Source organism: Mirounga angustirostris, unplaced genomic scaffold (assembly GCF_029215605.1).
Source record: "Mirounga angustirostris isolate CCGP_5_RB_7025 unplaced genomic scaffold, mMirAng1.0.hap1 SCAF_3, whole genome shotgun sequence".
In the NCBI taxonomy this organism is placed as follows: Eukaryota; Metazoa; Chordata; class Mammalia; order Carnivora; family Phocidae; genus Mirounga; species Mirounga angustirostris.
The window spans coordinates 113548490-113576039 of NW_026991711.1; the positions used below are offsets into that span (position 1 = coordinate 113548490).

A 27550-nucleotide genomic window follows, 5' to 3' on the forward strand; every position below is an offset into this window, starting at 1 on the left:
TGAAGGCCTGAGTCCACACCAAATCCGAACTGCAGTTGATTCTTCTCAGAAGAAGCATATTGCTTCATGCCTTAAGGAATCTCACAAATTTCTGATTTTTTTTCCTGAGCTTTTTTATGACCTCCATGAGTGCTGGACAGTCACCTTCATACCTCCAGAGGTAGGCATCTTTTTCCTGTTCAGGATACCCTCTGTTGTGTCCTCACCAAAAGACAAGAGCCATGTTCACCTTGATGCACCTTTGGCAACACCTTTAAACAAGTTCTACTGTACACTTCTAGGCTTTCTGGTTAAACTTTGTAAGACTTGTAATTGTTCTGATAGCACACTTCCATTACAGTTGATAGATAAGAAGAAACATTTATTTACTGGATGAATTACTTGGACGAATAAGGATTTTGACCAGATACTGCCCTGAGGTCTGATATAAGAGAATGTCAATCAGCAGCCTGGGCTGAGGTGGTAAGGGAGGTCTGCCTACCTTAGAAGTCTCTGCTCATGCCACCATCTTATTCTGCTCCTCAGATTCCATGCTGCAAAAGAAATGTTCAAATTTTGTTAAAATTCATATTGGAGACTCAAGGAGAGAAGCCAATGCACTAATATGCATGAAACAAAACAAATATTTCATGAGCTGAAAGGAATTCATGTTAAAGTAGCTTTCATTTTAGGGCTGAACTATTCTTCAATGTTAAGTTTCAAAATCTTAATGTTTTACTGACTATCGATAAAAGACCAGAGAACACAGATGAATGAGGATATATTTGTAAATCATATGCAACTTTATTTTAGGAGTATATCTAGCTTTTGCTAGAAAAATTAAAAAGTTATCCACATACAGTTTTGGTTTCAAAAATATAACCATGTAATGTCTTAGACATTGAAAATAATTGCTTTAGTAATTGTTCCCCTTTTGCATTTTCTAAGCATTGACTTTCCACTAGAGCTCAAACTGAAGTGGGTATATTAGCAATTTCTATAACTTATATACTTAAAATACATGTTTTTCCAATGTGTAATTGACTATCTTACCACTATTCCAAAATAAATACTGATTTGCTAAATATTGCACTGGGGGCTTTAAAAAATATATATTGCTGTAACATTACCAATTCTCAAAAACATTGCTTAATAATTTCTTGGCTTTGTAATGGGATAATTTCTTGGCTTTGTAATGGTATACTTTAAATCCTTTAAATCCATGAATCAACCAAAAATTCAAGCTATTTTTTATTTAAAGTAAGTAAAGGCCAATTTGCATATATATACACACATACGTATATTTGTTCCTTTTAGGATAAAATTCTTAGTGAAACTATTTAATTTTATGGAGGAGGAATACTCTTCATCACCTATACTGTGCATGTATATGTGTGTGTGAACTATAAAGGATTCTTGTGGTTTTCATTTGCAAATTTTTTAATTTAAATTCAGTATCATCTCAAAATTATTTTATGACTCATGAAAAAAATCAGAGATTAATTATTCACAAGTAAACACAAAATGGAGTTTTAAATAGTTCTTAAGTACAATGTGATTTTATTTTATTTATTTTATTTTTTTTAAAGATTTATTTATTTATTTGAGAGAGCGAGAATGAGAGAGAGTACATGAGAGGGGGGAGGGTTAGAGGGAGAAGCTGGCTCCTCGCCATCAGGGAGCCCGATGCGGGACTCGATCCAGGGACTCCAGGACCATGACCTGAGCCGAAGGCAGTTGCTTAACCAACTGAGCCACCCAGGCGCCCAGTACAATGTGATTTTACTCTCCATTCCAATGGATGTGTGGCCTTTGGTATTCTGTACCTTCAATAATAAACCTTATTTGAACATTGTCAAGTACATTCCATATCTTTTTTGGAAAAGAACTACCCATAAAAACACAAAAGAACAAAAAGCAAACTTACTAATGACTGAAGAATTGAGAATCAAAGTAGTAAAGTAACTAAAGCCTTACATTAATTTACAACAATTTCTGGGCTTAAGTACAGGTACTTAGGCTTCAACTTTTGTGTTCTTTTTTGAAACAAATAGTTTGCTTCCAAAGTTACCTGGAGGCTTCTGTTAAAATGGAATTGGGTTAGCAATCCTAGAGACTTCTTCATGTAGAACTTCTTATTGAAAGCCAAGGAATCTCAAAAAAAGTAATTTGCAACCATTATTTTATTTAAGTAGGCTCCACACCCAATGTGGGGTTTAAACTCATCACCCTGAGATCAACACTTGCACACTCTACTCACTGAGCCAGCCAGGTGCCCCTACAATCATTATTTTAAAATCAGTATTTGTTTTGCTAATTTCCCTATAGACTTTATACACACTTGGATTAATCACAGTTAAAGTTACAGGCTGTGAGTTTTAAAGTTGAATGGATTTGTGAGATTGTGTATTCTTCAGTAGCCTGATAGAAGTGAAGCGAGCAGATAACTGATGAATCCAAGTGTGTATAAACTCTACAGGGACTTTCATACCTGCTTGAAAATCCTTCTGGTTTTCTCAGTCCACTCTCTTTTCTATTTTTCATAGACACTATTGAAAACTTTTCTCCTACCACTGTTCACAACATTATCAAAAAAGCTCCTCAAAAATCATGGGAGATACTGTAAAGATTTAAAAGATTTCTATATACATGATATGAGGGTTCAGACCATTTTTATATGAATGTTACAATATAGAATGGCCTCAGCTGTCAGAGAGCTCAGAGACAACCTAACTGCTAACAAGTAGGTAACACACACATATCAGATAGATATAACCCTGTTTTATCCTCCTCACCATTTTCATCAGTGTAGAAAAAAAATGCAGTTCTCACAATCATTAAAATAAGGTCAATTATCATACAATCTCGGAAGGGAGGTTATTAATCAATCATTCAATAAATATTGAGTGCCTTCAACTATATCTTTCAAGTAAACTTTCTCAAGTTTTATTTCACTGTAGGAGGAAAAATAGGATCCTCCACTTGTATTATATTACTTGAATATTTCTATCCCATATGATCTTTCTTCTGGCTAACCAAAACTCATGGAGTTAACACCACTGGAGAGGGTAGGGGCTCTATTCCTTTTCTCTACATGGCTAGTTTTTGAAGAAAGCCATCTCCAACAAGTTTTGCCTATTTTAATTACTGTCTCCATGGGGTATATACATGGTGTGAAACTAGATGCTACCCTAACCACAGAAGATTAGACTCAAGACTATTTATATCAAAGTTATATATAAGCAGTTGCTACAGCTATTTTTTAAATGCCTAAGAAATTGCATGGATAAATAAGCATAGATGAATGTAGGTCCCTTCTGAGATAGTACTCATAAACTCTGCCCAATAGAGGTGCTCAGTATCAGAAGTGCCACGTCATTCCTACTGAATCTTCTTATAGAGCTAAAATACGGGTGAATCACTCAGCTCAGGGTGCTTCTCCAGAGAAGCAACTCTCACAATATGTTTATATATAAATGGTTGCATCACTGGGTTCACTGTGTAGCTGGTAGAGCAGATAATCATTCTTGCAAAAACTTCTACCACTACATGAAATCAACATGACTCTTCTGTGGAGTGTTGAGAAAATTTACCACCAGTTAGGTCAATTAATTATTAACAAATGAATTGTTAATTAACTATATTGTAGATAAATTACTTATTTGTTATACAAAATACATAATAAAGGTGATTTCTACTTTTTTTTGGAAGCCCTGTTACCTTACATTGATTCAATCCCACCCGTGTATCTTTAAGCAAAAATGTTAAATGAAGGAAATTTTGAGGTAGAATAATCACCTTGACAAAATACAAGACCCTCAATCATCAAAGTTAGACTTATTTTCCCCTTCAGATTATAAAATTTTTTTAAATACATTACACATTTTACACATTTTATTTGTTTAAATAACTTGTCATTCATGGGAAAACCCCAATCACCGAGCTAATCAGAAGGAAGTACATGAAGAGAAAAGAGGTCTTTGGACTGTTCACCACTGAGACAGGACTTGCAGAGATTAGGTAGGTGGGCATCCCTTCCAACAACAGGCTGACAGATGGTAATGATGACTATGAGGTGGATGAAGCATCATAGGCCATTCCAGAACTAAGTCCACAGGTCTAGATCCAACCAGGTAGAGTTGCACAGAGCTGGAGATGGGCAGATAGGCAAGAGTCATATTGGGAGTTGCCTACCGAAACAAGTAGACTACTGAGGAGAATCAGCAGTAGAATGCTAACATGTGTAGGTCAGAAAGTCAAGGTAAATCCCCAAGGAAGCGGAGAAGTTTTGGTGAGACCACAGTCATCCTTTCTGGAAGGAATAATAATTACTCTGTTGTGTTTCTTGAGAAAACAGTAATTGTAACAAGATTTACTGATAGTGAGATACGGTATAGTACGGTATGTTGCAAAAAGAGCCTTAAATCCTTCTTTGCTTTATCTGTGCCCTTTAATATGTTACTTTGCACCTCTTCACATCAAGAACTAAGTCTGTTTTCCCTTCTCCTAAATCTTGGCTGGCCCTATAGCTTCTTTTGGTCAACATAATACAGAAGTGAAAGTGTACTGGTTGAAATTCGAGGTCTCAAAGACTGCTTGCCTTTATTCAATTTCTTGGAACTCTAAGCAGTCACCATGAGAACAAGCCCAGGCTATCCTGCTGGATGATGAGAGAACACATGGTCCAAGATGAGTAGCCTTAGCTGAGGCCATTTTATACTAAGCAGCCCCCAACTGACCTGGCAGCTGACTACAGACACAAGTTCAACTGAGTCCAGCCCAATTTAATGATTAGCAGGATTATGAGCTAAAAAACTTTAAAAAAAAAGGCTATTGTTTTAAGCCACTAAATTCTGTGATTTTTTTAAACAGCAAAAACTAACTGATGCAGAAATAATTGGTTCCTAGAATTGAGGTGCTGCCATGACAAAAATCTAAAATAAGTGCCATTGGCAGTGAGTACTAAGTAGAGGCTGAAAAAATGGCAAACAAACTCTTAGCAAATGCTGGGGGAAATAAAGCAAATTGTTATTGAAGGTTAGAAAAATGGTAATCTGGGGCGCCTGGGTGGCTCAGTCGTTAAGCGTCTGCCTTCAGCTTGGGTCATGATCCCAGGATCCTGGGATTGAGCCCTGCATCGGGCTCCCTGCTCGGTGGGAAGCCTGCTTCTCCCTCTCCCACTCCCCAAGAAAAAATGGTAATCTGTGTTTCTTAGAATAAAATAATAAACAAAAGTATTACCTACAGGAACATGAAAGATGACAAATGTATATAATTAACTTTGGATTTTGGCTCTAGAGAGCTCCACAAAATGTGGAAATGTCAGCTGGTTGGTCCTAGCTACATATAGGTACAGGAAGAAGGAAATGGGCTAAATAAAGAACTGGCCAGTCTGCAAGGAGAATTTTGAGGGAATACAGAGGGGACATAATTTTCTGGGATGTAAAAAATTGTTTATCTTCAGTCTTCCCAGTCAGTAAAAATCTTCTACGTATAATGAGGACTGAAGAAAAAAGATCCATTCAAGAGTATAACTCCAAAACCCTTTCTTAAGAAATCTAAAAGAATTAATATGTTGTCAAACAGACTCTCAAACAGACAAAACTATTCCTCAGATTCTTAAGGAGATGGTTTCACAGAAGCCCAATCCCAAAGTGACAGTAAATAAGCCTATCGATAGAGAGGCATGTCTTGAAAACAATCATGGGTATACCTTTTTAATAAATGGAGTGGGCACAAATCAAACTCATAGTCTACAGTAATTTAGAAGAAATTTTATATGTAAAAATGACATCAACCTGGATTAAAAGAGAATGATTTTACTCCCACACAACTATAAGCTATTATTATCCTTATTGCTGTTTCTAAAGAGGAAACAAAAAGGCCTCCAGGCTCCCAAATTTCTAGGGCTGGCTGACAAAATATTTTATAGGTCTAAGGAAGGACACTGAAAAAGGAAAGATGTCCTAGAGGGCAGTCAATAATCCCGAAGGTAGAACCAAGAGCCATGAAGAACAATGGGAAACCACTTCCCAAGGAGTATAACCTCACCTTAATCAAAGAATACTTACTACTCCAAGATCCCACCTGGAATTTAAAATTGCTATGGACCAATGACTGCTATGTACCTCTGATTTTTTTTTCTCTTTTAGAATGGTATTTATTGAAGTTATTCTATTTCTGTGTCAACACCATACACTGGATGCTTGTGGGATAATTTTTCATTTCATGAGTCTCAGGAGCAAGGGAATCCATATATGATGAGTTTCATTTGGACATATCATAATTATATTCTAGATTTCAAACATAATGTCATAATTCATGTGTGACTTTTAGGAATCTTTGAATAAAGAAGAGAGTATTTTCCATGGGGAAGAATGTGAAAATTGTAGCAAGAGGCACACTGGTAGATTCCAGAACTGGTCATAATCCTTCATTCTTCCTTGTATCTATGTTCTTTGTAATGTGTCTATAAAGCTTCTCTCTTATTTAAGAGATACATTCTATTTCCAATTATTTTGAGTCTGAGCTGGCCTTATGACTTGCTTTGGTCAACAGGATGAAGTAAAAAGGGATGATGCACCAGTTAGAAGCCTAGGCCTCAAGCAGCTTAGTTTTCCACTTCTTCTCTTGGAACCCTGTCCAGGAAGCAGGTAAATAAGCCCAGGCTCTCATGCTGGAGGATGGGAGCCTCCATGGAAGAATAATGAGCCATTACAGCCAAGTCTATTCTTGACTAGGTAGTTCCAGCCAACCAGAGAGCTAACTACAGACACACGGCTGAATCTGGATGCATCCAGAAAAACCATTTAGCTGAGCCCATTCCTAATAGTTGGCTCATAAAATCATGACCTAAATAAACAATTACTGTTTTTAGCCACTTGGTTTGAAATAGTTTGAAACAAAATGAAAGCTAACTTTGGGGATATTTCTTAACTTTTCTCAGCTTCTCTTGTTCATCCAGAAAATGCTGACAAAAAGAATACCCATTATGTAAGTATTTAGGATAACACCATGTATACAATAAACACTCTTAAATATAAGCTATTATTATCCTTATAGAAAACAATGGGTCTTTATTAATATTATAATAAATCTTACCATTTGTTGTGTACCTACTATCAGGCCACTATGCTTGGCACTTCCATGTTATCTTTAATCCTCACAACAAAACTCTAAGTAATTATTTTGATTTCCTTTTTACAGATGAGAAAACCAAGTAACGATGATGTTGACTACACCCAGACTATGACAATTAAGTCACTAAGCCAGGGTTTGAAAGCCATTCTGAATTTTTCTATTCTACCAGAGCTTCTGTGGTAGATTAAGTATCATCCCAATTCTCTCCCTTGTAGTATTATTAGTCATCCATTCCTTTACCACAGCCTCATGGTAAGTGGCATGTATTTCCCTAGCCCTAGACTTTGGTATTGCCCATGTGACTTACTTTAGCCAATGATTAACAGATGTGACCTAAGTGGAGGCTTGAAATATGGTTAGGCACTTACGCTTTGTCCTCTTGTGCTTCTGTCATAGCCATGAGAAGAACAAAGCCCAGCTAGCTGCTTCCCCCCCAGTTGGGTACTTAAATGAGACACAAGAAGCAGAGGTGCCCCTGACTCACAGACACAGAACAATTACAGCCAACTCACATGTTCATGAGAGAGAAATAAATGTTCAGTGTTGTCTGTTTGCCATAGAGATTTTGTGGTTGTGTGCTGCCTAGCAAATGTGACTGATACAGCTTTCTAGTCTTCAAATGTTGCAATAACAAAGCATTCGACAACATAAATTTCAACCAAAAGGGGAAAAAAAGCACGTTCATATAGGAGATAAAATTATAGTTTCAAATTTGAGCTATCCTTCTTGGAAAATATAGGGATAGATACCTTGTTTGAAATTTAGATGTAAACTTCACACAGGGAGAGATGGACTCAGCAGGTCTAGGGTGTTCAAGCCCTGCACATTCCAAAGAAAGGTTTGGTCCTTGACTGGCTCCTGGAAGATAACCCAGTCTTTGGAATTTTCTGCCTCAAGAGTGTCTTCATTTATCTGGGCCCTTGGGCCATGCCAGATAGTTTATGCTATGTGACTCTTGATCTCAGGGTCCTGAGTTCAAGCCCCATGTTGGGTGTAGAGCTTACATTAAAGATAGATAGATAGATAGATAGATAGATAGATAGATAGATAGATAGATAGATAGATAGAAAGAAAGAAAGAAAGAAAGAAAGAAAGAAAGAAAGAAAGAAAGAAAGAAAGAAAGAAAGAAAGAAAGAAAAAAAAAATCACTGGACCTGCAGTCATAGGGACACCTGACAATAATGTCATTGTCCCCATACATTCTTGGAACTCAGATTATTTGCCAGGCCAAAAAAAAAAAAAAATTAGAGAGAGAGAGAGCAACAAATATATCATATAGGTATGGTTACTAGTCTCCCTGAAGAGTGTTGCCATTTCTCTAGGGAATCCCTCTAAGTGCCCAAAAGAGTATTGGTAGCCAGGCCCTCATTTTATCTTAAAATACTGGTTGTGAGTCGAGTGTATTTCGGGATTCAAGATTGTCCTGGAGGGCGCCTGGGTGGCTCAGTTGGTTAAGCGACTGCCTTCGGCTCAGGTCATGATCCTGGAGTCCTGGGATCGAGTCCCGCATCGGGCTCCGGGCTCGGCGGGGGGTCTGCTTCTCCCTCTGACCCTCTTCCCTCTCGTGCTCTCTGTCTCTCATTCTCTCTCTCAAATAAATAAATAAAATCTTTAAAAAAAAAAAAGATTGTCCTGGAATGGATGGCCTCTGGCATAACATTAGAGACATCTGGTTCTCTAAGTTACTGCTGTGAAATCTGAGCAACCTAAACTGGTTGCTTTAAAATTTAAAATTACTGCTTTATTCCCCCAAAATGAGAGCAATGTTTGAATAGCATTTGGATTATAAAACATTTGATCACTCATTATTTTGATAGGTAGGAATGAGGAGTAGGACAGAAAACATTTATTTTTGGAAAAAGTCCAGTCTTTGGATCAAAAAGTGCCATGATGAGGGCCTACAAATTGGGAAAAAAAAAGATCTTGGACTCAAAATTATATATCCTGGAAGGTAGAAGATTAGAAGGGCAAGGCTCTCAAATTGTAATGGCATATATTATTTCTAACACAGAATTATACACAATTTTATTATCAAAATAATTGGAGAAAATAATATGTATAAAAATACTACCTGTGGTCCTTAGAGCCTAAAACATTCACTATCTGATCTTCTGCATAAACAGTTTGCCAACCCTTATTTTAGAAGAACAGTGTTTATTCTTGGTAAGAATGGCATGCTACTAGAATGAGAGGGCTACTAGGATTCCAATATTCTGTTTCTTAATCTGAGAGCTGGTTACACTAGTGTGCCCACTAAAAAAATTCATCCAGCTGTACATTTATGATGTATGTGCTTTTCTATGTGTATGTTACATTTCAATTAAAAGTATATATGTACATAAATGTGTGTATATACTTGTATACATATATCTATCTATCTACCAACTCCATCACCACTTTATCCTAAGCTACCTGCATCTTTTACTTGGATTTTATAATTACTTCCTATCACTGATTCTCCCCACAACATCCAGATAATTCAACAAATATATTCAGAAGTTTCCTGAGACCCCAAATAAATTCTGAAGAGCTTACTACGACCTATGTCCCCAATCCATCTCTAACCTCTCCCCCTGTTAGTCTTCCTCCCCTTGCTCATTTTAATCCATCCTGGAGGTCCTCTTTGCTTATTTATCCTTACAAACACAAAGCAGTGTGTATCTACATCAGGATCTCTGCATCTACTACTTTTTCCACCTGGCATTCTCTCTCCCTAGATATTTTCATGGCTTACTTCCTCACTTTATTTTTGTTTCTGTTCAAATGTCACCTTATCAAAAAGGACAAATAGGAAGAATATTATTCCCCTGCACAGTTACACTCTTTCCCTTTACCCTGCTTTATTTTTTAATAGAATTTACTTCCATCATACATAACATATTTTTATCATCCGTCCCTCCCATAAGAATGTAAACAACATGATATCCATGACTTTGTCAGTTTTACTCACTGCTTTCTTCAATATCGAGAATAGTGCCTGAGACATAGTAGGTGATCAATAATTATCTGTTTAATGAAGCGTGAATTTGGATGTGGTCATGTAGTAAGGATTCCTAAAAACAATAAGAGAGTTTGGAGATCTTAATATCTCTCTCTCTCTCTTAAATAGATACCCTGCCTCCGTAGAGCATAGGTCCCACCTATAGGCATGTGGCTTCTGGAAACCAATAATCTTGGCTGAGACATTGACTGCCAATTCCTAGCTGGGTGATCATGGTAAGTCTTAATTTCCTAGGCTAAAAATTGGATATAATTGTAGCAGCTACTTCATGATGTGGTTGGAAGGGGGAAATCATATGAGCAAATCCATATAAATTACCTGGTTTAGACTTGGCACAAGTAAGCACTAAACATATATTAACCATTTATTATTATCATTATTAGGATTTCTCTAGTGCCAATGAGCTATTTGTGAATACTTATACTCACAGCATTGGGAAAGACAGTGAAAGTTCTTCATACCTAGGGCTAGATAACTGGAAAATGTTATTGACTGATAAGTGGATTTAAGATGAAAGATAATGAGGCAAAAAATACTGGCTTGCACATTCATATTCCAGACTGAAGCAGTAAACTATGACAAAATAAACCAAGGTCAATTCTGAAGGAGGGGTGGGATTTAAGGAAAATAAAGAGTAATAATTAACAGAGATAAAGGAGAGTTGAGAAGAGGACTGAAATAGAGAAGAAGCAGGTTGGCCAGGAAAAACAGACTTTAGCCAACAAAAGAGAGAAGGAATTAATAGCAGGATGGTCAGAAAGCTGTCATCAACTACTAGTGGAACCAGACTGAGGTGAAAGGAAGAAGCTGAACTGGGTAGGTACAGAAGTTAAGTACTTCCTTTGAAGATCAACTGAGTCAATATTTTGTTGATTACTCTTAAAGACAGTTGCTCAGTACTATGTAATCAACTCTAGGCAATGAAAGGAGGGTTAAAAGGAAAAGGGAGGGGGAGCTTCTCACACTTGTGACCAGAATCTCTGGACAGATTCCACTATGATCTTAGTGCAACCTATTTTCCAAGCAAATTTATTGACAACTAACTGTCCAAAAAATTGCACTGAATAAAAATTCAGTATGGGTAATAGATATACATACAATGTGTGTAGAATTCATACAATTAATAATTTAACTGAAAACAGTTGTTTTAGGGAGGTACACAATTAGTACATTATCAAGGAACATCCAATTTTCTAAAATAATGTTATATTTGCCCAAATATTTCAAAACCTGTCTTCCTTGAACTTGTTAAAATTTCAGGATAAAATTAGTATTGGAGAAAAATTTATTTTTCATAAAACCAGGAAGAAAAGTGACAATAAAAACTAAAATATTATGAATTGATAATGTGTGAGATACCCAATAAAATATACTTTAAAAAAACACTCAGATAAATTTATGCTTCTTGCCGCCATGTAAATATTCCAATTACATAGTAAAAAATACACTTCCTTAAATATAAAGATTTTTATATAACGAGATATTATTTCAGCATCATAAATGCTGAATTCCCCAACTGTCATTCAGTTATTGAATAATTTTATATAAAAAGAGCCAATTATCTAATGTGGAACTCACTTTCTTCTCAAAGTAATTTTCCATCCTATTAGTTTTATATCACAAGTGATATAGAACATGTTTCAGACACTATATATCATTTCCCAGTATAGTTTATAAAAACTCAAACTAACAGAAATTATTCAAATATTGATTAATTTATAATTTATTTGAAAGATGGAATATATTTTCCAGTTCAACTACAGACCATGTTCTACAAAAACTCCTTTTAAATCTACTTGACTTGACCAAAAAAAAAAAAAAAAGACCAATTTGCAATTTTCTCTTCTGAAATAAAATGTGAATCTGAAGCTAGTGAATATATATCCATAAAAATATGAAGATCTACCCAGATAACATCAAGTACAAAACTTTCAGTTTTCAACTGTGTTAGAGGCTAATCCATAGCCCATATGACATATATAAGCAGTAACCTGATCTGTCCTATGTTTTTTCATATTCTGCACATGGAATGAATTTGATAATTTTTTTCCAAAACTCATTCTTGAGAGTATAACACTTTTCATGTCTGCCTCTCTCTTACAAACAAACACAACACACACACAGAGCTGTATATACATTTAACCAATTATATTAAGAAACATATCTGGATAAAGGTCCATTTCATACAAAGCTAAAAATCAAAACCACCCTGTTAAGAGCAAAAATGTTTATCAGCTGATGTGGATTTAACACCACTGGTTGCTATCATAAAACTTAACACAGACAACCATTTTCTGAACACAAACAGCAGATTCATCAACCAAAACATTCTTGGTCCAAAATACATCTGAATAGATCTTTCTCAAAAGTCTCCAGCACAGGCAAGGTTTGTGACTTCTAAATAGCACAGCAACTGATAGTCAGGGTTAGTGAGCAAAAGGTTTAAGGTCTGCATTTTTATCAGAAGTACACATATCTATTATACCAAAACAATGTGAAGAAAACCAGAAAAGAGTTCCACATGAGTTTGCCTTCATGATTTAAAATGCTTACCAGAAAGTATATTTTAGCAAAGAACTGAACACTGAACTCTCCGATCTATTCATTTTAATTTGTACATTCTCAACTAGAGCTAAATCTAGCATCAATTCACTGGACTTGTTTCGTATAAAGATTTTTTCAATTACATATAGTACAATATTTATGGTGACCTTCCAGGTGCATTTCCATTAGGAGGCATTACGGTGTTTATAGACATATAGGTGTATATAGGTGTATATAGGCATGATCCTGAATCATCTAATTGTTTCCATGAATATTTGGCCTTAAGTATTCATATGGACTGGAAGAAAGAAAATTTATGTATTACCCTATCTGAATTAAATCAGTCCATAGGGAAATTCAAGAGGCATTTATTAGTTGTCAATAACCATTACAGTAGTTATTAGGCCTGCTGATATTTTACCCATTGTTATTAAAATTTAGATAGTGCTCTAGTTTCTAACACATAACATAGTCCTAGTCCAATTGTTAGGCAAATTAGTTGCATTATACCTGGCTTAACAGAGAAAGATGATGCTCATCTCTTTTGTTGTTATTGTTTAAGGTGAAATTGACATAATACCTAAAAAGGTTTAACCAGATGTGAAGACGATCAAAAATTTCATATGAAAACATCATGCCTTATCTACAGTAAGTCATTACATACTCACTGAATAATAAGATAATCTCTTATACCTCAGCTGGGAGTAATAAATGGGAAGAGAATTTCATCTCAACTGTCATCACTATGCAGTGAGGCTTTCTCATGCATCCCACCCTATATGTAAATGTATTATGACCTGGAACACTGAAAACACCTATGAGCAAAAATGATGTTTCTTAATACTGTTCCTTACTTCCCACCTGGTCATGTACAGTTTTAATATATCAAATTCCAAACAAATAGCCATACTTCCCACTTATCTTTAACAATTCATTCTCCTTTATGAGTTATGAATTGAAACTAGAGAATTTCACCTAAAAAAGTGTTACAGATTGCCCAGAAACCCAAATCTTCACTCTGGACTTGAAAAATGGGTACTTTGTTAGACATAGTCAAAAAAAAAAAAAGAAAAAAGAAACAGAAGCCTAAATTGGGGAAAGAGGCTGTATTTCAAGATAAAACTGAAACTGGGAAGGAGAGGGACAAATATGATTTTGTTAATTCTTAATAACTCTGAAATTGTTGATCAGACATTTTTTTCCAGTTGTTAAACTTCTAAACCTAATTCATATTTAATATTTGATGAGCTCTCTTTTCTTCTGCGTTGGGTACAGAGTCTATTTGTGCCAAGAGAGTAGCTGATCCACTGTCTCCCTTGGAACTCTTCACTCTAATCTGGCTGAAATTTAAAGGAGTAAAGATGACAAGACTGCTGGAGATTAACATTATTTCTCTCAAATTATTTCCTCTCTGCAGACCCCTACTGGTAAAACCATTGAATACAGTCACAGTATTAAACTGATTGCAGCTTTTCTTCTTCTCGGATTGTATATATGCAGGGGGGAGAGAAAAAAAAATAAGTGTCCTTAACACACAGAATTCTCTCTGCCAGCATAAAAAAAAAGGTAGCTTTTATACTTTCATGTGGAAACATGTTTCAACATAAACAAAGCCCTGACAACTGTCCTTGTGGTTGATGAAGGATGGAAGTCAGGTATTCTTTAAAAAAAGGAAAATATGTTTAAAAAAATCCAAATTAGGAAAGGTTTTCAATTGATAACATAATTATTATTTGTATTCTTCTATTTGACAGTACCATGTTAGATCAATTACTGAATTTCTTATCACAATATATTCCATGTTATATCTATCTCAGGAAAATGACACTGATATACTCACCTTCCTTGAGAATGAAGCTTCTGTAACTTTCTTTTAAAGGTGTCTTGAGCTTATACTTCTTTGTGTTTTATGATATGTCTTTAGTTGTTTTGTTTTTTTTTAAAGATTTTATTTATTTATTTGACAGAGAGAGACACAGTGAGAGAGGGAACACAAGCAGGGGGAATGGGAGAAGGAGAAGCAGGCTTCCTGCCGAGCAGGGAGCCCGATGTGGGGCTCGATCCCAGGACCCCCAGGATCCCTCTTCGGCTCAGGGATCATGACCTGAGCCGAAGGCAGCCGCTTAACGACTGAGCCACGCAGGCGCCCCTGTCTTTAGTTTTTGATTTCACTTTGTCAAAACATTATGTTATCATTTATACTGAAAGACAGGGTATTATGAAGATAAAAATCTACCAAGGACTATCTACAAATCTCTTTTGATACAGAAGATTTAAAGAAGATTTAGAACACAAAATAAACAAACCTTCCTAAGGACATATCAATACATCAGAAAACATGAACAGTTTAAATTCTTAGGAAATTAAAAACACTTTCAGTTGAACTCAGAAAAAATTAACTTTGGACCATAATAAAGATTTCATATCCTAGCTATAATCATAGAAGGTAATAATAGTTGATAACCATTTTCAAGAATAAAAGCAGATTCTGTGAATATGGGGCCAAAAATCTAACAAATAAACAAGTAAACTTTGGATAGATTAGCCATGCAATATCGACCCTTGAAGTTTTCACCTTACAGTTGAGATGATACTTCACTGACAAAGCTTAAACACAGTAATATTGTCTTCAAAAAAAAAAAAAAAATCATGTAAGTACTTCATAGAGAAAGTCACTAAGAAAAAAAATCAGCATTAAGTTTTAAGGATGAATTCTGAAAATTTTCTGAAGCCAATACATATTTCTTTATAAAAAACTATATAGAAAGAAAACATAAGTATATGATAAAGATGAACTAATACTAGTGAAAGATTTTCTCTTAAATCCCCATTAGGTAAACTCTTATTTTGAAGAGCTACCATAATACTTTAAGATAGAGACATTATCAAATATTCTGTATGTGATTTTCAGGAAGCAAGCCCTCATTACAGTGTGCTAAGTCAGTATTCTAACAGTCAAAAGATACATATGTAAAATTTATAAAAAGGCTTCCCTAGTATCCAAATAACAACAAATGAATTGCTAAAATGTATCTGACTTTCAACATGTCATAACCCCAGTGTTCATTTCCATTTTCTCTCTCAGGCAGGGAGCTGGCTCATAACCCATGTTTTTCACAACTACGAGTTCTTTTTTATCTCTAAATAACCAAATCCTCAAGAGAGCAGCAGACAGCGGAAGAAGACAATTTATTTAGAGAACTATTATGTGAGGAAGAAAACAAGTTGCCATTTCCAATTTGGAACATAATTAGGGAGACAATAGCCTCCTGACTGATGCTCTTTGTTCCCTTTGGATATTTATGTAGGACAGTAATAGGAGTGTATTTTCCTGTTTCATTTCACATTATCTAGAAAAGGGTTTTTTCATGCTCCACGACTTTCTAGTTAGTTTCAGAAGAAAACATCTTGCAGCTACTGCCCTGTGCCATGGACACACGTCACTACCTTCTGGACACTGTCAGCTGCCCAAAACTTTTTTTTTTTTTTTTTAATTCTGTCAAACAGCAGAGTTAATAGGATTCTTAGAAGGAAAGGTGGTGACATAGGTTTCAGGTGATTGAAGCCTTTCTATTACTGGAGAACACTGGGAAAATCAGCCATTCTTTTTTTTAAATATTGACATATATATTGCAAAATTTAACTGATATAAATACGTGTGTACACCAAATATACCAAAGGATTTGGCCAATGATAATATCAAATGAAAGCTAGGATTAGGAACCATCACATTTCCAAGGAGATCCTTTCAAGAGTAGAGCAGGGCAGCTACCTCCTTTCCCTGTATAAGCAGAGAAAAATATGTCTTCCTCATTGCTTGCCTACAGACTATCTAGCCACTCATATGCGAGAAATTCCCATTGACTCTCAACATGTTGCTCTAGTGATAAGCTGTGGGCAAGGGGGATGGACATATTTATTATTAACTGTGAAGTAATTACTAAGAAATCTATGATCCAAACCATCTGATATGCATATTCAGGATAAAAATTTGAAAGGTAAAGATTAAAAACCCACCTTATATCTTGAGTAACCACTATGGTTTGACACATTGATCAAACCTCACAACAAATTTATGGGGTAGTTATTATTATCCTCAATTTTTATAAGATAAAATTAGAATTCAAAACTTAAGTATTTAAGCCATGTAACACAGCTGTTAAAAACTAAGACTGACCCTTTTGGGTATCTCCTCGTTTATTTCATTGCAATATATTTCTCCCAGATAAGTCATTCCATTAATCTGACCTATACATCCTCATTTTGAAGAATCAAGAATACTTTGGATTCTCTGAAATGCTGTCATAAAGATATACTTCATTTTGAGAAGTGAATAAGATATCTACAAGCACCTGGAACAGGGCCAGGCATATGCTGACTAATGGACCAGTTCAGACCATCTTTGTAAGCCTCAGGAAAGAAAATGGGCACTTCCAAATATTATGTAGACAAATCATCAGCATGGTGAGTTACTAACCCTCCACGTCCCCATAATCCCGACTGAGATGACATTTTATGAAAAGTTATATGCTATATAATAAACCTTAATATAATCAGAAACATATTAAACCAGTTCAATACCCTTCTATTTGCTAAGCTGCATTAAATGTTAAGGTCATTTTCTATTAAGTTTTGCATTCCAAATATTGGACAACTTTTGAACCTTAAAACTTGATACTGTATTTCCTTACAGATTTGATAGTGGATATATTATTCAGAATGGGATTTGTTAGGCTGCAGTAATAAAAACCCCTAAGTATCAGTTGGTTAACACAGTAAAAGTTTCTGTGTTTCTTCCACACATTTTTCATTTTTACTGAAATATATATAACATATAACATTGTGCAAGTTTAAGGTGTATAACATGTTGATTTGATATATTTATATATCGCAATATGACTGCCATTATAACATTAGCTAGCACCTCTATCATGTCACATAATTATTTATTTTGTTGTGGGACTAATTAAGATCTAATCTTTCAGCAAAGTTGCTATTTATATTGTTATCTATAATCATTATCCTGTCTTTTTCCCCACACATTTTTTTAAAAGATTCATTCATCCATCTTAGAGAGAGAGAATGAGTGGGAGGGGCAGAGGAAGAGAGAATCCCAAGCAGACTCACACCAAGTGCGGTGCCCGACATGGGGCTCAATCCTATGACCCTGAGAGCATAACCCCAGCCGAAACCAAGAGTCAGATGCTTAACCAATTGCATCACCCAAGCGCCCCTTTCCCACACATTTTTTGCCCATCAGAGCCTAGGTAGAGGTTCTGTTATTCATCATCCTCATGAAACAGCTGGTATTTGTAATACTGCTTGTAGGTATGGGAGAGAGAGAGAGTGCATGGTAAATCTTGCACTGACCTTTAGAGCTTACAAGTATGTCATTTCTGCTCACATTTCATTGTTCAAAACAAGTCACATGACCATAGCTATTTATAAGCATGGGCGAAAAGCAACCTTACTACTTGTTCAGGTGGACCAGAAACATTTGATAAGAAGCTCTAATGACTAAAAAGCCTACTTTCTGGTTACAGAATAAGTGGTTCACTCCCCTTCCTGCATGCAAATACATTAACCAACCCCAAAGGAAATAACCCAGGTGATCAGGGTTTTAAGCTCAAAGTTCAGAATCTCTGGTAATGGTTGATGTCTCTTCATCAGATCCACTTACAGACCCTCTCGATCAGTATGAAGTAAACAAACAAGTCTACTACCCTACTTTGTAACATATTGTGTATTCATCTTCTAACCCTGTTATTTGGTCTTTAAGTTACAGGATGTAAAAGAGGGATTAGAGGGGCACCTGGGTGGCTCAGTCAGTTAGACATCCGACTCTTGATTTCGGCTCAGGTCATGATCTTGGGGTTGTGAGATGAAGCCCTGCACAGGGCTCCACACTGGGCATGCAACCTGCTTGAGAGTCTCTTTCTTCATTTCCCTCTGCCCTTCCCCTACACCCCTGCTCATGAGCATGTACTCTCTCTCTCAAAAAAACTAAAAAATAAATAAATAAATAAATAAATAAAAGGGATTTGACTTGGCTAGTAAAGGTTTGAATATCGCCTAGAGATGGGTATCATAACACATTCCTTATTCTAGAGAAGGTGATCATGGCTTCAGTCATATGAGGGATATGCATGGGTATGTAACATTAAAATCATGGTTTGGTGGTGGTGGTGAGGGTGGTAGTCAGAAGTTTAAATATGGGTAAAAGAATATCATAGAATGATGAGATGCCTGAACTGTGCTGGATTAACTGTTGTCAACATCATTGCCATTACCTTCAGTGACCTTCTCAGCACTATAGAAGAGACTAGTAACACATTCCCCAGAATCCTTTTTCCTGCATGATTTCCTATAGGGTTAGATTCTACCACTGGCAGTCACTTATGTGAGCTTTGGAAAATGAAAGGGATGAAAATATTATTCACTGGAGGCAGATCATGCTCGAGATATCCGATGTGAAGTTTGCAGGAACTTCAGGGTGAACTTCTGCAAAGTATCCACATAGGTGTTCCAAGCAGCTGTGAGAACTGATGAGGCTTCTTGGGAATCACTCACTTCAGTGCAGCCGGCTGTGCTAGACACCTGGACATACCTGAGTTCTGTAGCAGCTCCAACGTAAGCTCTGAGATCCACCACTTCCCATTCTGCAAGCTAAGTGAGTTCATGCCTTTCCTTCCCTGGTGTCCCACAATTATGGATGCCTCTCATTCAATTATCAAAGACACATACAGTGGCTTCTGTTTTCTTAAACCCTGATGCTCCAAGTAATATTGAGTATCATGGGGAAGACATCTGACAACTACCACAGATTATATTCTGTTACCTTTTAATAAATAGATTTTTTTTTAATTTTAAAATTATTTTAATATCTATAAGAACACTTGCAAGTATTACAGTGACAATGAAAATGCAGACATATATTTTTGTTCATATTGTTACTAATTTTTCAAGTTTCAGTTACTGACAGTATTACATTGTCAGAAAAAATATATTTTTTAAGAAATCAATCTAAAATTTCTCATTGAATCTCTAAGTAAAATTCCACCAAAAAAAGGGAAATATAGATTTTCTTTTGCTTTTAATTTAAATTTATTTGAAATGTGGGCAGAAGTAACATATGTTTTGATAATAATTACTTGGATACTGATATTTTTTGTTTCAAACCAAAATAAAATCTGCAAAGAATGGCACAAAATTCCACTTAAAAGCATAAGGAATCATAGATGAGGGGCACACAGAGTTTCAAATTATCCACCATCTTTCACAAATGACATGTCTGAAAATCTAACAGGGAGCTCCTACCTCTAACAGACTGTCACGTCCCTATTTAGTTTCTTATTTGTCTCTGTCAGGCTGATCCATGGGTTTAGTCCCCAAGTCATCAAGATGAGACTTGGCATTGATCACTGTGATTTATGATGCTTTGAAAGATCACACCTGATTAATGGCACAGCCATACTTTATGTATTTTCATAGCCATACTCATTCACAGTCAGTGCTGGTAGCATGCTGAAATTGTGGGAGGACTTTTAGATAAATTGGAGATTGGCATAAATCCTGGGGTCTCTATCCCTTTATGATTAAAAAGCTGCCACATCCCTTCAAGGAGTACCAACAGTTTAAAGCACATTTTGTCCAATAAAGGGGCTTCATTTTAGCCTAACTAACCCTGAAACCTAAAAGTTAACACTTAAGACATTTTAAAATCATTAGACCCCTAAAAATTCTAAAACTCTTGGCACTCTTTCATAGGCTCCTATTCACCAGCCCTACACTTTTGGCCCTTCTCTTCCTGTCCAAGCTCTCTATTAATATATTTGGCATCCTTGAGCCTCAGTTTCCTCATGTGCAAAACAGGGGTAAATAACATGTACGTCTTCAAGAGGGTTATTTTGAGTGTAAATGAGGTACTCATGTAAGCTACATAGTCCCCCAGTGCTAGGCATCTAATAGCTATCAACAAATGTTATCTCTTGATTTCCTCAATCAAATAGTATCCAGTAATATAAACATCAAATAAAGATTAAAATAAATAACATAATAATCATCAAAAGTTATAAAACTGTTTTCTAACCTTCCCTCCGTCAATTTCAGATTTTGGCAGGGGTGTCTCAGTTTAAGAACCCGTATTATTTCATGGATTTCTTACTGCATCAGTAACTCTAGAGTTAAGTGATCACATGCACAACTCTCCTAGGTGGTCTTTTTTTTCCCCCACAACTTAGCTCTGGACTAAACTTTGCTCAGTCTCATAACATCTAAGATCACAATCCAGGGTGGTATGGCTCTAGGCAAATGAATGCAAAAACAAAACATCTAATGAGAAACAAAGTAAAAATCAATTAAGTGAATGTGAACAAAATTCTTGGAAGTGATATCCACATTCCTTGAGATTCCTTTTTATTTTATCAATATTGGTTCCCTCATTGATGTGTGTCTAGTTAAAGTTTTCCTTCCTTAAATCATCACTTCCCACAGTAGTATGTAGACCTCCCAGGTATCTCACATGTGGGAAATTTGAGGTCTGTGCTCACCTGTCTTCCCTGCTACATTCCACAAAATATGAGCTCACCCTCCACAGCTGTCAGGAGCTTTTGAAGTTCTCTTCATGTATCCTGTCATGCTATTAAATCATTTTTCCATGTTATTTTTCCTTATATAAACTATACTGTTTTGCCTGTAAAACTGCCAAAAACACAAAGGAATATCTAAACAAAATTCAAAGATGCTTATTTTTATCATACAGAAACTTCTTCAAGTCTTTCTGAAGTTTACAAACTTAAAAACTGAGGTGGGAATTTGCACCTGCTACAGTGCCTAAGTTTCACACCTGGAATATTTATTTTAAGGTATTCCTCTCTTATTCAGATCAGAGATTTGTATTCTTCCACAAATAATTTCTGAGCGTTGTCACCTGACTTATTTTTGATAATAGAAAACGGTTTACTAGACCCTGTGAATAAAACAGCAAAAAGGGAAACAGATGGTAATTAAAAGTGGCATTCACATGGACAGTATGGGCAATTAAAAGCAAAACATTTCTGATTCATAACTTATCTTTATCATCTTGACAAAGGGCTAAAAAATGCAAATAACTAGAGATTAGATAAGAGGTGTTCTAGACATAAGTGCTAAGCTAAGAGAGGGTTAGAACTCCAACCTTCTAAAAAGTGTATGTGTGTTTTAAATGAATAGCATTTTTCTTCACTCATGTAAACAAAGCAGAATTGCTTAAGAAATTTTGCTCTGGGGCGCCTGGGTGGCTCAGTTGGTTAGGCGACTGCCTTCGGCTCAGGTCATGATCCTGGAGTCCCGGGATCGAGTCCCGCATCAGGCTCCCTGCTCGGCAGGGAGCCTGCTTCTCCCTCTGACCCTTCCCCCTCTCATGTGCTCTCTGTCTCTCTCATTCTCTCTGTCTCAAATAAATAAATAAAATCTTAAAAAGAGTCTGTCTGACTCTTGATTTTGGCTCAGGTCATGACCTCAGGGTTGTGAGATAGAGCCCTGCATCAGGCTCCACACTCAGCAGGGAGTCTGCTGGAGATTCTGTTTCCCTCTCCCTCTGCTCCTCCTCCCCACTCACTTGCTCTCTCTTTCTCTCTCTCTTTAAAATAAATAAATAAATCTTAAAAATTATCTTTTGCTCTGCTTTTTTGTCAATGACTATAGATCCCATCCCTGAAAACAGAGCCTGCCTAATTCAACACTGTTTAGTAACAGTTTATATCTGAAATTCTAACAGGAGTCATCATGGTAGACAGAAAAACAAAACAAAGAATATAAATTTAGTGTATGGACAGACTTGGGTTCTGATTTTTATGTTAACCATATACATACAAGCCTCATTTTCTTCATCTTAATGAAAATAATGATCATTACCTTGAAGGGTTAGGGTTTTTGGGAAAAAAGAAACTCAGTAAATGTCATTTTCCTTTGGTCTCCATTTCCTGGCTCTTCCCCCTCTAGAGCACACTTCCCCCACTGCTGGTTTGTCTGTTATTCTATCACCTGACTGAATTATTCAGGTATTTTACAACTGTAATCCTCAAAATAGCCATCTGAAGTAGGTAATTTTATCTCCATTTTCGGAAGAGGAAATGGGAGCATACAGAGGTATATCGGTCAAGGTCTAGTCAGGAAAATAAATACCACTCCAAGTTTAAGCTTGGAAACAGTTTACACGGGTGATAGAAAAACAGGAAGGGCTCTCAAGGGGAGCTGAGGTCACCCAGGAATTAGCAAAAGCAGGAAATGTACTTCCTCCCCACCTAGGGTTGGAGGTCAACAGTAAGGAAACCCAGAACCAGGGCCATCCTGGGGGACCTATCTCAGGTAGATGTTAAGAGGAAACTGAAGCCACTAGACTATGCAGGCACTGCTGAAGGTACTACTTAAGTTGGAACAGACAAATATAGTTACATTCTTAAGGTCAGACGGCCAGTAAACAGAAGATTTAAGACTGGAATCCAGACCCTTCCAACTCCTTTATTATGAAATAAATGTCATATGTGAAAATGCCTGTAATCATATTTAAGGTACTATAATACTATTTTATATTGAAGAGAACTTTTGGAACCCCCTTCAAGAAAGAAATCAGAAAGAATCCTTGGCTCCAGAACATAATCAATACTGTTTCCTTGAGTAATTCCATTTATTCTAATGTCTCTGAATCAAAAGTAGATGTTCGATAAAGATTTGCTGAATGCAAAGGATTCCATTGGGTTTTTGCCATAGCTTTCATTATATCTTTTCAACCAATGGATGACCATGAAGTTTTATTTCCAAAGAGAAAATCAGAAGACTAGACAAGATACATTTAGTTTTCAAGATCTTTTTTTTGCTTTTTTAATTTATTTTTATTTTTTTTTAATATTTTATTTATTTATTTGTCAGACAGAGAATAAGCAGGGGGAGCACCAGGCAGAGGGAGAGGGAGAAATGCTCTCTGCTGAGCAAGGAGCCAGATGCAGGACTCAATCTTTGCTTTTTTTAATCTTATTTATTAATTGAATTAAATCTGGGGGGAAAATGTTAAGCAGGAATATTTGAAGCACTAGATAATAAGATTGGACTTCTAAAATGTGGTTCATACCCACCTTATTTCCGAAGCCAAAATCCTGGGGTACCATGTAAGGGGATTTGCAATGAAAGATAGTCAATGCACTGTATATCAATTATTCATACATTTCATTTTTTTTTCAATTGTTTCAATTGGCAGTCCAACTAGCAAACATTCAATGAGTGGTCTTTCTTCCCACAAAGTAGGAAATGTATAATGAATGGAAGAATACTTGCTTTTCAACACTCACAACAGCCCACTACAAGAATGCTTACATGTAGATAAAGTTTTCAAAGTATTTCTTGAAACCACTGACTAAACTACCCCAAACTACAGTTGAACTTCCACCAAGCTATAAAGGGCTGTGCTTGAACTCCATTTCACAGTTTTTGGGTTTCATAGCCTTTATGCGAGCACAATTCATACTCGTTACTATGCTTGGAAAGATCCATGTCAGGAACTGTTACACAAAGAAGCTAGCACATATTATCCTAAAATGCTACTGTGTTTAATAAGGAAAAAAAAGGATGAAGAAGAAAAGTCATACAATTTCTTAAAGTTCTATCTGGTAAACCACTGCAATTTGTATATGGACAATTTTAAAGCATTCATATTTAAAGGCTTTGAAAACCATTAAGTGTTTAATATTTTCAGGTATCTGAAGTGTGACCAACTTCTCTCATTTTTCCAACTCATCTGTGAAAAACAAAGGATATTCTGTTCTATGTACTTTGTAAATGATGAAAGCAACTGGATTTTGTATGAAAGGAAAGTAGTTGTTTATATATATATTTTTAAAAGATTTTATTTATTTATTTGAGACAGAGAGAATGAGAGAGACAGAGAGCACATGAGAGGGGGGAGGGTCAGAGGGAGAAGCAGACTCCCTGCCGAGCAGGGAGCCCGATGTGGGACTCGATCCCGGGACTCCAGGATCATGACCTGAGCCGAAGGCAGTCGCTTAACCAACTGAGCCACCCAGGCACCCAGGAAAGTAGTTGTTTAAACTGAGCTATGCAAAAAGGGTAGACAAAACTAGGAAAAGTAAATGGTTCGTTTTACTTATAAACACAAGTGACCATGAGCTATAATCATGTGCATTAAGACAGCAAAATTTCAATGAATTAATTTCTTTCCATTGGAAATATAGGTATAATTTTCTTCACAATAAGTTGGCTAAAATATCATTCTTGACATTATGAAATTCTATATCTAAATAGATAGGCAGTTAGCCTTGAAGCAACATTTAAGAATTAATTAAGGACAAAATTAATGGAAAAATCCCTGGATTCGGATCAGTAGAGAGAAGAAAAAATAGATGATTGGGGTTGGGATAATACACAATAGGGCCTAGAAAATGCTGAACAAGATAAAATTAACTCCTTCCTTGTCAAGGAAGATGATACCAAAAAGCAAAGAAAACACAAAATTATGTAATTATTGCAACACAAGACAACAAGTGCACAACAGGTAGCCACTGTATCATTACATAACATTTGCAGGTCAAACCCAGTTTGGATTTTTAAGGGATGGGAAACAAGGGCTCTTTACAAATCAGACTGGAGTTTGAGAAGAGAGTGGGGTGAGATGGTCTTATTTAGATGAGATTGTTTCCATTAGTGCTTGCCCTGTGGTCTTAAAATTGTTTTAGGATTAGAATCTCCTTCCTCTCCCTTTCTACTGGTTAACTTGATTCTTGTAAGATTCAGCTCCCCTGTCACCTCTGGTAGGTAGTCTCACCTGATTCCTCTTCCAAGTTGGGGTATGTCACCACCTTTCTAAATGCAGTCTGTAGTGTATTACTATCCTAGCTACTCGTCTGTCTTTCCACCTATATAGTAAATTCAAGGGTAGCAGGAACCACTTTGCTAACCTCAATACCGAACACAGGAACTGCACATGGGTAGGCACTGAATAAATGTTTGCTAATTAACCATGTGAAAACACTCTTCATAGAAGTTGAAATTGGTAAAAAAAAAAAAAAAAAAAAAATGGATCTTTCCAATTTGCCAAACTCTGTTCATATTCCTGTTGAATGTTGTTTCCTTTCAGCCCTAATTTTAAAATGCTGGCTGTTCATGTTAGGAAAATTCTAGCCTCTCAGGTTTTTAAATGAGGAGACCAGGGCACCTGGGTGGCTCAGTCGGTTGGGTGACTGCCTTCGGCTCAGGTCATGATCCTGGAGTCCCTGGATCGAGTCCCGCATCGGGCTCCCTGCTCGGCGGGGAGTCTGCTTCTCCCTCTGACCCTCCCCCTCTCATGCTCTCTCTATCTCATTCTCTCTCTCAAATAAATAAATAAAATCTTTAAAAAAAATAAATAAATGAGGAGACCAATGTCTATCTAAAGCCATTATCTTTGTCAGTTGCCAAATTTTAAATAATATTAGACTACATCTAATTTTAATGGAAAAAATATATATATATACAATAAAGCTGTAATAAATCCCCTAAAAATGAAAAGCAATGAGAAGTCTCCCCCCAAGGAAAGAGTCCGCACTAATAGAAAAATAAACTATTCTAATCCTTTAAATTTTACATTGATTATTTACTTCTGAAGTTTGCAGTTCTAACTTTACATCAGTAGGGTTGGATTTTCAAGTATTTGAGATTGCCTAACAAATTCATTGTTTTCTCAAAGAACGTTCTTTTGGCTACTCAGGATAATAATTCTTGGTTTGTTCAATTCCTGGTGACTCCATCACCAGTAATGGATCATCACAACATCACCTTGCCTGTCAGACTCAACAAAGGAGGGATGAGTATGGGCACTTAACTGCTTTCTCTCTTACTGGAATTGGCAGTTATTATTAAGAGTTAGTACACATGGGCACAATGAGCCAAGGGAGATGTCTTAGCTTTGGCATATATGCTGTACCTGAAAAAAGAACTTTGATCTTCAAATCTGCCATGCTGACATCCTGCACAAGTATAATGTTCCCTAAAAATTTTAAAACAAGGGGTGCCTGGGTGGCTCAGTCGTTAAGCGTCTGCCTTCAGCTCAGGTCATGATCCCAGGGTCCTGGGATTGAGCCCCGCATCGGGCTCCCCGCTCGGCGGGAAGCCTGCTTCTCCCTCTGCCACTCCCCCTGCTTGTGTTCCCTCTCTCACTGTGTCTCTCTCTTCAAATAAATAAATAAAATCTTTAAAAAATAATAATAATTTTAAAACAAAAACAAAGCCCCACCCATCTGGGATTACTGTCATATAATTTCTATATACTACTGGCTTCAAAGGACTGAATCTTTACCATGTTATTTCAATTATTTTAGAAATGAAAGAGAATGGAGTCAAGATGGCTGCCCCACACAGAAGCTCAGCTGGACAATGATAATGCTTCTGAATTTTAACTAGAAAGTAGCCATTCTTTGCAAAGCCACAAACTTTCCATTCAGAATATATGAAAAAGGGAATGCTCCCAGTGGGATGTCTCTCTGAACTAGTTATTTAGCTAGTTATAGCCTGCTGAGTACTAGATAGAAATTTTCACACAGGTTTTGTTTGTTTTTGTATTTGAAACTCAGATTTTTGTATCCCTCATTCTTATTGTGTTACAAATATCCATACTTGCTCAGTTAGTTTAAAAGGATGTAGAGTTTAGGGGAGAAAAAAGAAAAAAAGAAAGGAAAATTGACCACCGCATCCAAAAACCTCAGTGTCCATGTCCTAGTAATGACAGTAGTCATTTCTTCACCTTTATATGATTATATGTGTCTATATTTATATGTAAATACCATTAATCAATATATAACCATAATCATTTCATGACTGATCTTTCCCAGGCAGTCCTGTAAATGAAATGGTCTACATATT

At 36.3% G+C, this 27550-nt stretch overlaps 1 long non-coding RNA gene across 1 annotated transcript in view; it reads right to left on the reverse strand.

Annotated features, from left to right (window-relative positions):
- The window catches only part of LOC129045632 (uncharacterized), a 284885-nt gene that overhangs the window by 169245 nt on the left and 88090 nt on the right, over positions 1–27550 (reverse strand). Inside the window, exon 3 of the long non-coding RNA XR_010409827.1 lies at positions 482–533. This is a non-coding gene — a long non-coding RNA (uncharacterized LOC129045632). The remainder of the gene's footprint in view (positions 1–481; positions 534–27550) is intronic.